This window comes from Trachinotus anak, unplaced genomic scaffold (assembly GCF_046630095.1).
Source record: "Trachinotus anak isolate AG129_WGS33_773 ecotype Australia unplaced genomic scaffold, CSIRO_AGI_Tana_v1 ptg000025l, whole genome shotgun sequence".
NCBI lineage: Eukaryota > Metazoa > Chordata > Actinopteri > Carangiformes > Carangidae > Trachinotus > Trachinotus anak.
In genome coordinates, this window is record NW_027273876.1 from 5,765,274 (window position 1) to 5,775,339 (window position 10,066).

A 10,066-nucleotide genomic window follows, 5' to 3' on the forward strand; every position below is an offset into this window, starting at 1 on the left:
TCTTGATACCATAGACTGTATATAAAATATATACAGATACAGACACAGACAGACGCAAACTGGTCATAGTATTTTTCTTATTTGTGAATGAACTAACTTTGCATTCATTGGTTCGTATTTCAACATAAACACATTCAATTAATTTATTTGATTTGATTAAAAAACCGGGATGTACAGTTTGTGGGGGTTTGGAGGTCCCCTAGAGGTCGGGGTAATCCGTATGTGGCTTTATGCATCTTGTTCTCCATACTTACATCTTATTATCAGAGTATCTAAGACCATTTGCCGCCCTTGAAAATAAAACTGTACAAGCAGAAAAAAAAGGCAGCGGTGCCAGAGATACTGTTTATGTAAAAGATTGGTTTTCACAACATCAGTGATTTAAAAGCTGTGGCGATAATGCTGTTTGGAGCCTCCAGGTGGAATCTTTACTGCCATTTGAGATGAAAAAAGTATGTGCTAGTAATCTCTTCTATCTCTAACCTTAAGGTCATGAAAAACACCAAGCAATACAGAAGCAGTAAATGAGCAATTATCCAACAGCCTTGTTTGGACAAGACCTGCACGTGGCTGACATTAGATTTATTAAACTAGTCAAGAACTAAACTGTCAACACATTAAAAAGCAAATAATTAAAAAAATTACCCAGTGCAGATTTTGAGAGATAATCATGTGTACACCAAACATGCAGAGCAAAGACTAAACAGTGAGACAGCTGTTGTCATATACTGTGCATTTCAAGGGATCCAGATCTTGTACTCTGATGAAAATCTGAATTGATATCACCTGTGTTTGTTTACACTAAGCACTAATGGCGTTTCCAAAATGCAATCTCTCCCTGGAGGAAGACCAGAGCACAGTCTGTCTGCTGCAAACGCAGCATGCGCAAGCCGCCTGGGATGCAGCTGTTTTCTTCATTGGATTTGTTTGTTGTTGCTGTAACACTGATGAGCTCAGTGCATGGATTACAGTCATCTGACAGCTCTGTGTGACAAGTCTGTACAGGCGCTCGCTGCAAGGCTGGGATCAGGTCAAGGTGTAATCTGTGGAACACAAACTGAATTTATAATTCATTACATGGATGTGTTTTTTTTTGTCCGTGATACAGGTGGGAGATAATGAAACCCTGATGTCCTTTATTGGTTTATTATGCTCCTGTACATCTCCTGCTGATTAGCAAAACATTATTCAATTTGTTTTCACATCACACACCAGACTCTCACACAACAAACTACTTTGTCTGGGCTGAGTGTATTTCTATGATTATAAAGGCAGGGACGCAGTGATGACAGTAAAGGCTGCTTCCTGTCCAGACAGTGTGGATGGGGCGCAATGTGCTGATGTGGAACATGGCCTGGGGTGCATCCCTGTCTCTCTGCACGGTGCCCATTATCTCCCATAGGGTACAAAGCAGCCCTGCTATGGCAAGTATTTCCTGCTTCCTCTCCCGCAGCAGAGCCAGGTACATGTCTGAGGCGGTTACACGACTTCCCACTGTAACCCAGCTGGAAAACAGAGGATGGAGAAGAAGCATCTCGCTGGGTCGCGGCCTCCAGATTTAGTGGGCAGGAAGCATTGTTAAAGAACAAAGCTAGTCTGTGTTTTGGACCTACAGTGCTGCAAGAAGCGTACGCAGTGAGGGTGTGAAGTGCTGGGAAAAAAATTTGAAAAATCTAGTCTGACCCTGTCCTGTTTTCTTGGCTTTGTTAAACACAGTGTCCAGCCATTTGTAGTGACATAGAAAAGTTTTTTTTCTGAGCTTAAGTTCACTTTTTGCTCGTGTAAATAAAGTTTGGTTCAAAAATGAGAATTCTGCCATTAACAAGACCCTCATTCTTCCATATTGAATGCTTGCATGAAAGTGAAACACATTATAATGTTAGTATTTATAACAATTTTCCACCACATTGCATTACCATTGCACCCCTATAGTACAGTCTGTCAATGATTGTTGACTGTTTGTTTTTTTTATTTTTTTTCAAAGTCAATGCAGCAGAACCACACATTTTTGTTCCTTATCACAACCTGTCAGCTACATCACCCACAATGCAACTTAACCATCAATAGTATAGCTGGAGATTCTGGTGTGTTATCCTAGTAGGAGCTAATGTAGCCTCTAGATGCTAGCATGTGATTACTTTTAGTCCTCAGCCCCCTCCAGTTGACGCCCCCTCAAGTGACATCACATGTGGTAATAAGTATTTTTTTAAGGTGAAACATCACTTTGTGTTCAGTCTGAACCAACGACTGTATATAAGGACGGACGAGGCATCTCCACTTCGTCCCACTGCACAAAAATGAAACCAAAATATCCTGTTTACAAACACCACTATCTGGCACTGGTGACATTATTTGAAGCCAGAGTTGATCTGGGGGTGGAGTATCAAGGTATCGAGTCAATCACAGCTGTCAATCATGGTGTTACACTCCTGTTTATGGCATCAAATAACTAATAAAAAATGACAACTTGGACAGACATCAATCCGCTAACATGGAGGGGGCGGGGTTTCTTACCTATCCTGGAGCTAGCCATCGGGATATATAAAGATGTCATCCATCTTTATATACAGTCATTGGTCTGAACACACAAGAGGATAAGGTGGAAGTTGTGTGTTGCTGTTGTTAATGTCGCACAACCTCTCAGGTAGGTTAGGCTTGAAAAAAACTACTAACACTCTTTGTTGATTTCTTTTTAACCACAAATGCAAATAAATAAATGCTCACATGAATCATTTGTAATTTTTATAAACAATACAGGCACAGACCATAAAAACATGGCTAATTTTACAAGGCACAGACTGATTCTGTTATTTAGGTTGGAGAACTTGTCGAGGTAAAAAAAATGCACGTTGAAGAGCAGCTATGTTTGTGTATTTTAATTATCCAAAGCGTCATAAATATGAAAACTTTTTTTCTCTGTTCCCAAGGGCCTCAGGTGATTCAGCTCCACTGTGAAGGCAAAAACAAAGAGGATGGACTGTTTTGCCAAAAAATGCAAAACAGCCACTTTGTTTAAACACTTTCTAAAAGCACGCCTCTCCCAAATGCACAGCTTGGGCCTGAACAAAACATTTTTCTTTTCATGCATCTGACACTGCCGTCCGTCTGCTGCTTGGCTCGGCTTAGCTTGATGCATCTGTTTGTGGAGGAAAAAAAAAAACACCTGCATATCTCTCTCCCAACTGAATTGCTCAGAAGTGCTGCCAAGTAGAACCGGACAGATGTGGGGACTGGATCTGCAGTAGACAACTCCATCACTCTCCCAACTCATCCCTCTATATAAATCTCTGTCTATCACGGCTGCTGCAGTTGTCCTCTGAATCCCATTAGTTTTTGTCTGCTGCAAAGGGCATTGGGGAAGGGCATTTTGGAGATGAGGAGGGAAGCAAAAACGTGAAGACAAAAGGGTTGCTGCTGCTCTACATGCTGTACACTGTAGGTCAGGAGCAACATGTGTGGTCCATCATGCCTTGACATATTCTCGTCCTATGCGGTGGAGCATAGCCGTCCCCGCGTCAGGCTAATGATGTGTCTACTCCTAAAATTGTGCTCTCATTCAGCAGGGGACTGACTCACAAAAGAAGTCAATGAGGACACACTATCATAGGCCATTTCCTCTAAACCACTCCTGCCCCTGACCATACCCTGCATCCCCATTAAATGTGGTATATTCTCTCAAGCAGACTGGACCCGGGCTGGGAAGTGATACCCACAGATGTGTTTACGGATGTGAGTTACCAATGATTAAGTTTCCTGGAAAATTAGCTGTCTTTCTCAGCCTCTGTGGTTGTCTCATGCTCACTCCCACACACTGCTCATCTTAATTAGGTTTAAATATTTGTTAGCGAAGAAAAAAAAAAGAAGATCTCCAAACAATTTACATGGCTCTGACTTTTTCTCCTTCATCCCTCAGTCTTTCCAACATCCTGCTCCTTTCTCTCTGTCCAGGTTGATTTCCCAAGTTTCTCCAAGTCATGAACATGCAGTTCAACATCATAAACTCCACACATGCAGCCTAAAGGTTTATGAGTTCAGCTTTATGAGAACTTGGGCTCTATTTTATAGTTTTGGCCATTGTTTCTATCAATCCTGATAACATTGTACTCACCAAGTGAAATACTGAAATGTGGGAATTGCTAAAAAAAGAAGTCAGATGGGGCATGAAGCACTTAGTGGTCAGACAATCAGACAGGTTGTTAACAAGCCAACGGCTGGTGGATGGTAAAATTATTACCCAAACTCTACTTTACCCACCATAATTGTGCAGGTTCCTTCATTGCGCAGTTTGCCTGTGCAATGGAGGATTATTTATCCTGTTAACCTCAATTTTTCAATGCAATCCTGATGAAGTGGTTCAGATAATTTGGCTACATTTGGCTTGTTTACAACCTGTCAGACTGCTGTCACCATGTTTCTTCATCTCACCAATTACTTTGGCAAATACAATGTTCACTGATGAAAATAAAATCAACCAAAATGATCCCTCAAATCTAAAAACTTTAATTTGACTTGACTTGAATTTATACGTATAATTGTAGAGTTTGTTCTCACAGAAGCAAAAGTAAAAACTCTGGTGATGCTGAAATCTCTTGGTCTGTAGTTTGTTGTTTTCTAGGAATAATTGTGTATTTTGGTACAATTAATTGACAAAATATGGATTTATTTAAAAGAATTGCTCCACTTAAACAAAAGTAAATATTTCACCCATTATTCATTCATTTGGAACTGTTATTGGGACTGTTATTCTCTCTATATAGATAATATTCTCTATATTAATGTTCAGGATGTTCAGTTATGTTACACTGAGAATTGATTGGAATAAATTATTTGGACATGTACCAGGTGAACATAGTTTCTAGGAACCTTCTTGGGAAATATTAGAAAACTATTTGAAAGTATAGTAAATAATAAAGCAATTAAGATTTTTTTGTTGTTTGTCAGCTGATCAAAATTAAGGATATGGGGCTGCGTTACCAAACATTAATGGTGTACAACTCTTCAACAAGACCACAGATTGTTGATAATTTAGATTTAGTTGTCAGTGCATGTGCTTAAGGACCTGTTATCAATGTGAAAGTGATGGAAGTTTCTAATCCCGTGTTTTGGTTCTGTTTTGGGCAACACTTTTGTTTACATTGGGATCACAGGTTGTACCTTTAACCTCCAAGTGTTACAAGTTAAGCCATTTCGCTCCCTCTTTTGGAAACAGTAGAATTAATGGCCTGTTTGATCATGTGAACCAGATGTGCAAGATGGGAACATGCCACCATTAATGCTGCTCACCCGTAAGGCTGCGCACAGGCTTCGGCAATGAGGTGATGTATTTCACATTTCAGTTTCACAGTCTATTTGTGAGTCAGTAGGTTTGGCTTTCTCACTTTCATGCTGGTAAAAATGCCACTTTGGCACTAACAGGGTCCCTTTGGGGTAATAGCTGAAACTGAGTTTCTTGTTACAGTCTTGTGAATTTGACAATGACATTCTTAGACATGATTACTTCTCGTACGCTGGTTCACAGCTCGGAAAAGTGTCCGACCTTTTAACCTGCATATTGGTTCTCAGGGCCAATAACTAGTGTATAACATTCTTGGTTACTTCCTTGGCTTGTCACTTGGTACATATTAAATATTGGACGTGAAGGGTGTGTGTGATGGGAAGGGAGTGACTACAAAGGCATTATTCAGTGTGAGAGACAGAGAGGGGAATGAAATCCAGATTGGACAGAACCAACGAGGGTTGTTAGGCAGAGCAGGAGATGAAAGCCTGCTCAACTGGTTCAAGTGTCCAAAGAGAAGTGCTTTTTGGACAGTTTTGAAATGATATGAGAGGCAGTGAAAGTCACAGCTACGGCGTATGGTTCTGGTCATGGTCGTTTTAACTGCCTCTCCCTTCGCTTCCCTGTCTTCTGCTGGAGCATGAAAATAAAAACAACACGTCTACTTTGACAAGAATGTGGGACTAATCAGAGCCAAAAAAGCTGCCGCTCGAATGCTCGCTGCCTTGACTTAGATGTATGGATGGTATGTGAAAGTCCATATTTCCATTTCCATATTTCATGTGCCTTGTTTTTTTCCATCTCTAATGCCCATAAGTGTTTGACCGTGAATGTCCAGTAGATGTTAAACCGAATTCAATTTCAAATAGGCAATTTAAAAGAATAGCAAAAGAGAGATTAAAAGAGCCCTTTCCTTCCAGGCATAGTGTTAGGTCATGTTCATGTCATATCTGAGTAACATTAACCACCAGTTTATGAAATTTTAATAGCACATCCAAGTCATAATTATGACTGAGTGATTCTGATTTCTGAACACTGAAGCCTTGTGTCACGAAAGTTCATTGTTTAAGTTAAATAAACCTTAACTGAACTTTTCAATAAACAGTGTTTTTAACCCTCACATGGCCAACTCTGTTGTCATATAACTGTCTTGAGGGTCCGATGACGTAATTGCCAACAAACATGGTACATGTTTCGATCGCTGCCATTTATCATATGTGGTGTGAACATAGTGTTAGCAGCAAGGACTGTAGGAGGATGCCACAAATCAAAACACTCGAAAGAAAAAACTCCTTCTTGTCATTTAGCAGGATTATAACATTTTTACTGTTTTTTTAAACTTCTTCTCTGTAAAACTGGAATTAGCAACATCTACAGAGAACTGGATTTCCTTGACAGAAACTAAGTAAATATGTGTTTTTCATGTTTTTGAAACACACACAAAAACACTTGATAATAAGCAAAGTCTCAAACTTAAAGGCTGAAATATGGCTCAAATGTTAGCATAAGGCTAGCACTATTCTTTTCTTATTATTGCCAACTTATCCCATGAAAAGACCAAAAACAATAATATGTAAGTAAATATAAATCTTTAAATATTGATTAAAAAAAAATAGTTTCAGTTTTTAAAAACTGGCTCAGTCATCTTCTAAAACAGCGGGGCACTGTAGTTTGAAGCAGGATGAAATTGTGTGTTTGTTGGGGACTATTTTCAGCAGCGTATTAATACACATTTGGTGCCCTAGTAGGACAGTGCATTTGGAAAGATAAATTACAGTGCCAGTGTCCATTAGTGTGGAGGAACATGTCACCTAGTGTCACACTGTGGCTCATTCATTTATTTTTAATAGGTTTTGAACAACAATGGAGCTGTGTGGCACAAAGAAATAACCAGCAGCTGACTTTGGACACACAGATTTTGGACGATTCATTGTTGGTTTTGATCTTGTCTCGGAATTTGTTTACAATAAAAAGACTAATCCAAATTTAATTTCCAAAACATTATATGGTCATTATTACATTATACTAATATATGAACAAAATACTTAATAGTATGTGTTCAAATAGCTCACTGATAGTAATACGGCAAATTTACAATAAAATTCAAATCACATTTCTGAATGAAGGTGCACTCCCATATGCACAGTGCAAAGAATATCTACAGCTGAGCAAGACCTCGGTCCAAAGAGCATGTGTAAATCTCATTAGCTGTATATCCAACTGTCTGAGTTGTGCAATTACTAAATTATAAATGTGAAATTAATCAGAAAAAGGGCTTGGTGTTTGTGCGAGGGGATTAATCTTGTCCTTGTTATGCCAACGGCAAGAGGCATTATTCATGAACCCGCCATTTCTCACCCCCCCCTCCCTCCTGGAATGAGAAATATAACTCTGGGCCAAGAGCAAGCATGTACTCTCCAACTCTACAGACCCTGACAAAACAGAGTTGTAATTATGTGAAATTATTGATATAAACAAACAGATGAATGGCCTTTGTGCTCAGTGTGCATGTGTGTGTGTTTTTTTCTGGGATGTCTATGTGCATGAGGGTACAATATTTGCATGCATGCATGAAGGTGTGTTTCAGTGCAAGTAAATTGGGTGTTTGCCCTTGAGTGACTGAGCAAATGAGTGAATAGAGCAGGTCTTTGTTTGGTTGAGAGAAATTGTGAGTAATGTGGTGTGGATTGGGAAGCATTTCTGTTTCCAAATCAATACAAAATAAATATTATTTCATAACAGGGCTATTATTAGTAAAGGCAGAGGAGGAGTGGGGGGTTGGGGGTGGGTAACTATTACTCATCAAATGTGAAAAAAATAAAGTCACAAATGATAAATACTAAAACTGTGGAGGTTAGGAGGCACTTGAAACTGAGCACTTAATTGAAACCGTGCTGCTCTCAAGCGAAAATATCTGTGCCAAACACAAATCTGCTTGGCAATAAAGAGGAACAGTTAGGGAATCTTTAATGGGCCACAATCCATTACAGAGAGTCATAAATGTCCTCAGGAATATACACATCATCGCAGAGTGGGATGTGACCGTACTCTCGCAGAGACTCATCCTCATTTATGTGCCTATAAGCTGAGCTTTTATGAAGACTTTGTATAAGTTTGTGAAAGTTTAAGCAGAGGCTGTGTCATGAAAGTCTCGGTGTGTCATGTTGTGTGTGTTCTTGAACAAGAAAAACCTGGGAACACAATGTGCCGCTACCTGTTTGCCGCTAACTGATTTTAAATTATGATTCTTTAAGTTAAATAATGAGTTGTTGAATTTTTCAATTTCCGTCTTATAATAAAAAAAAAAAATGGTTCCCAGTCCTTCCCACGGCATGTTGAACATACACAATGAGCTCACTGGAGTCCATATAGACCTCAATCTCTGTGCTTTGACTCCACTTACATTCACGTCAATCCTGGTGATATATTCAAACCTGTAACAAATTACTCACTCCTCCACTGCCCCGTGGACAACAGGGGCGTCTTGTCCCTGATTGGTGGGCTTTGCTCTCATTTGTCTTTGACACCCAGCGCTGGCCAGCCAGCAGTGTCATTCATCTCCCGTGTCACTGGCAGACCAGGGGAGTCACGCTGTGAAGGGAGAAGTCTGGGCCTCCTTATGAACCATGGTCAGTGCCAGGCGTATTCTTTGTCTCAGAGCCTTGTCAGGACCCCACAGGTCTGCCTAAAATGTGGTATGTGCTGTAAAATGTGGTTAGCAGATTAGGCCAAGTCCAGCTGTTATACGGTCTACAGCCTGGCCGATACTGTGCTGTACATTAGATGAACTGATGTATCTTAGATTTGTCTGTTTAAAAAGTGATTTTGATTTTGAAGAATGTGCTTTAAGAGGTCATCACAGTTTCATTGTTATATGTCAACGAGGCATTTTACATAATTTACATTTCTGAGTCATGAGGTGTTTGCACAACACACTCAGTATGGGGTGATGACCAGTCAGTCATCCATGTGACAAGCCTTAGATTTAATGGCGCGTCTTCTCGCCATACATCAAAATGTAAAAGTCACAGGTCACACAGATTTCTGTTTAAATCTGTATCTTTATTACTGGCCGGTCTTTAGGTCAAGGGCACTGTAAGGTGATGGTGGCAGAAGTATTCAGATGATTTAACATAGTAAATGTGGCATTACCAAAATGTAAAATGTACCTACAGTCAAAATGTAAAAATATGGAACTTAATACAACAGTCACCACAGCTATGCCTGACTCGCAGCCTGTTAATCATTTATGTTGGAACTGTATTACTATTATAACAACATTTTTCATGTTACCATTCATTACCAGACTGCATGAATTCAAAATTTGCTTGTGGGCAGTTTGAAGTGAGGCAGGCAATGGAATAGGAAAAAAATAAACAAAAATAAAAAAACAAAAATGAATTCAGTCACAGTCAAAATCGGTAAGAGGTATTCATAAAAAAATAATAAATCATTTATAACTGTTAAAGTTAAATCATTTTTACATTAAAGTTTAATGTGCACTTGTTTTTCTTCTGCTTGAATTCAATAAATATGAATTTAATGCTAGCTGTGTTGCACATGGTCATTTACAATAACATAGTACAGTATCATGTGTTACCATAGAAACACAGGGGCATGGTTTATGGTATAATTTTACAGTGATGGTACATTATTGGAAATGTACTATCAAATTTTATTTTTATTTTTATAGTATTACCATGGAACTTGTATTCCATATCAATGGATAGTGATACTTAAATGATCACCTTTAGAATTTAAGATATTAATATGTAAAGTAACAAGAAGCTA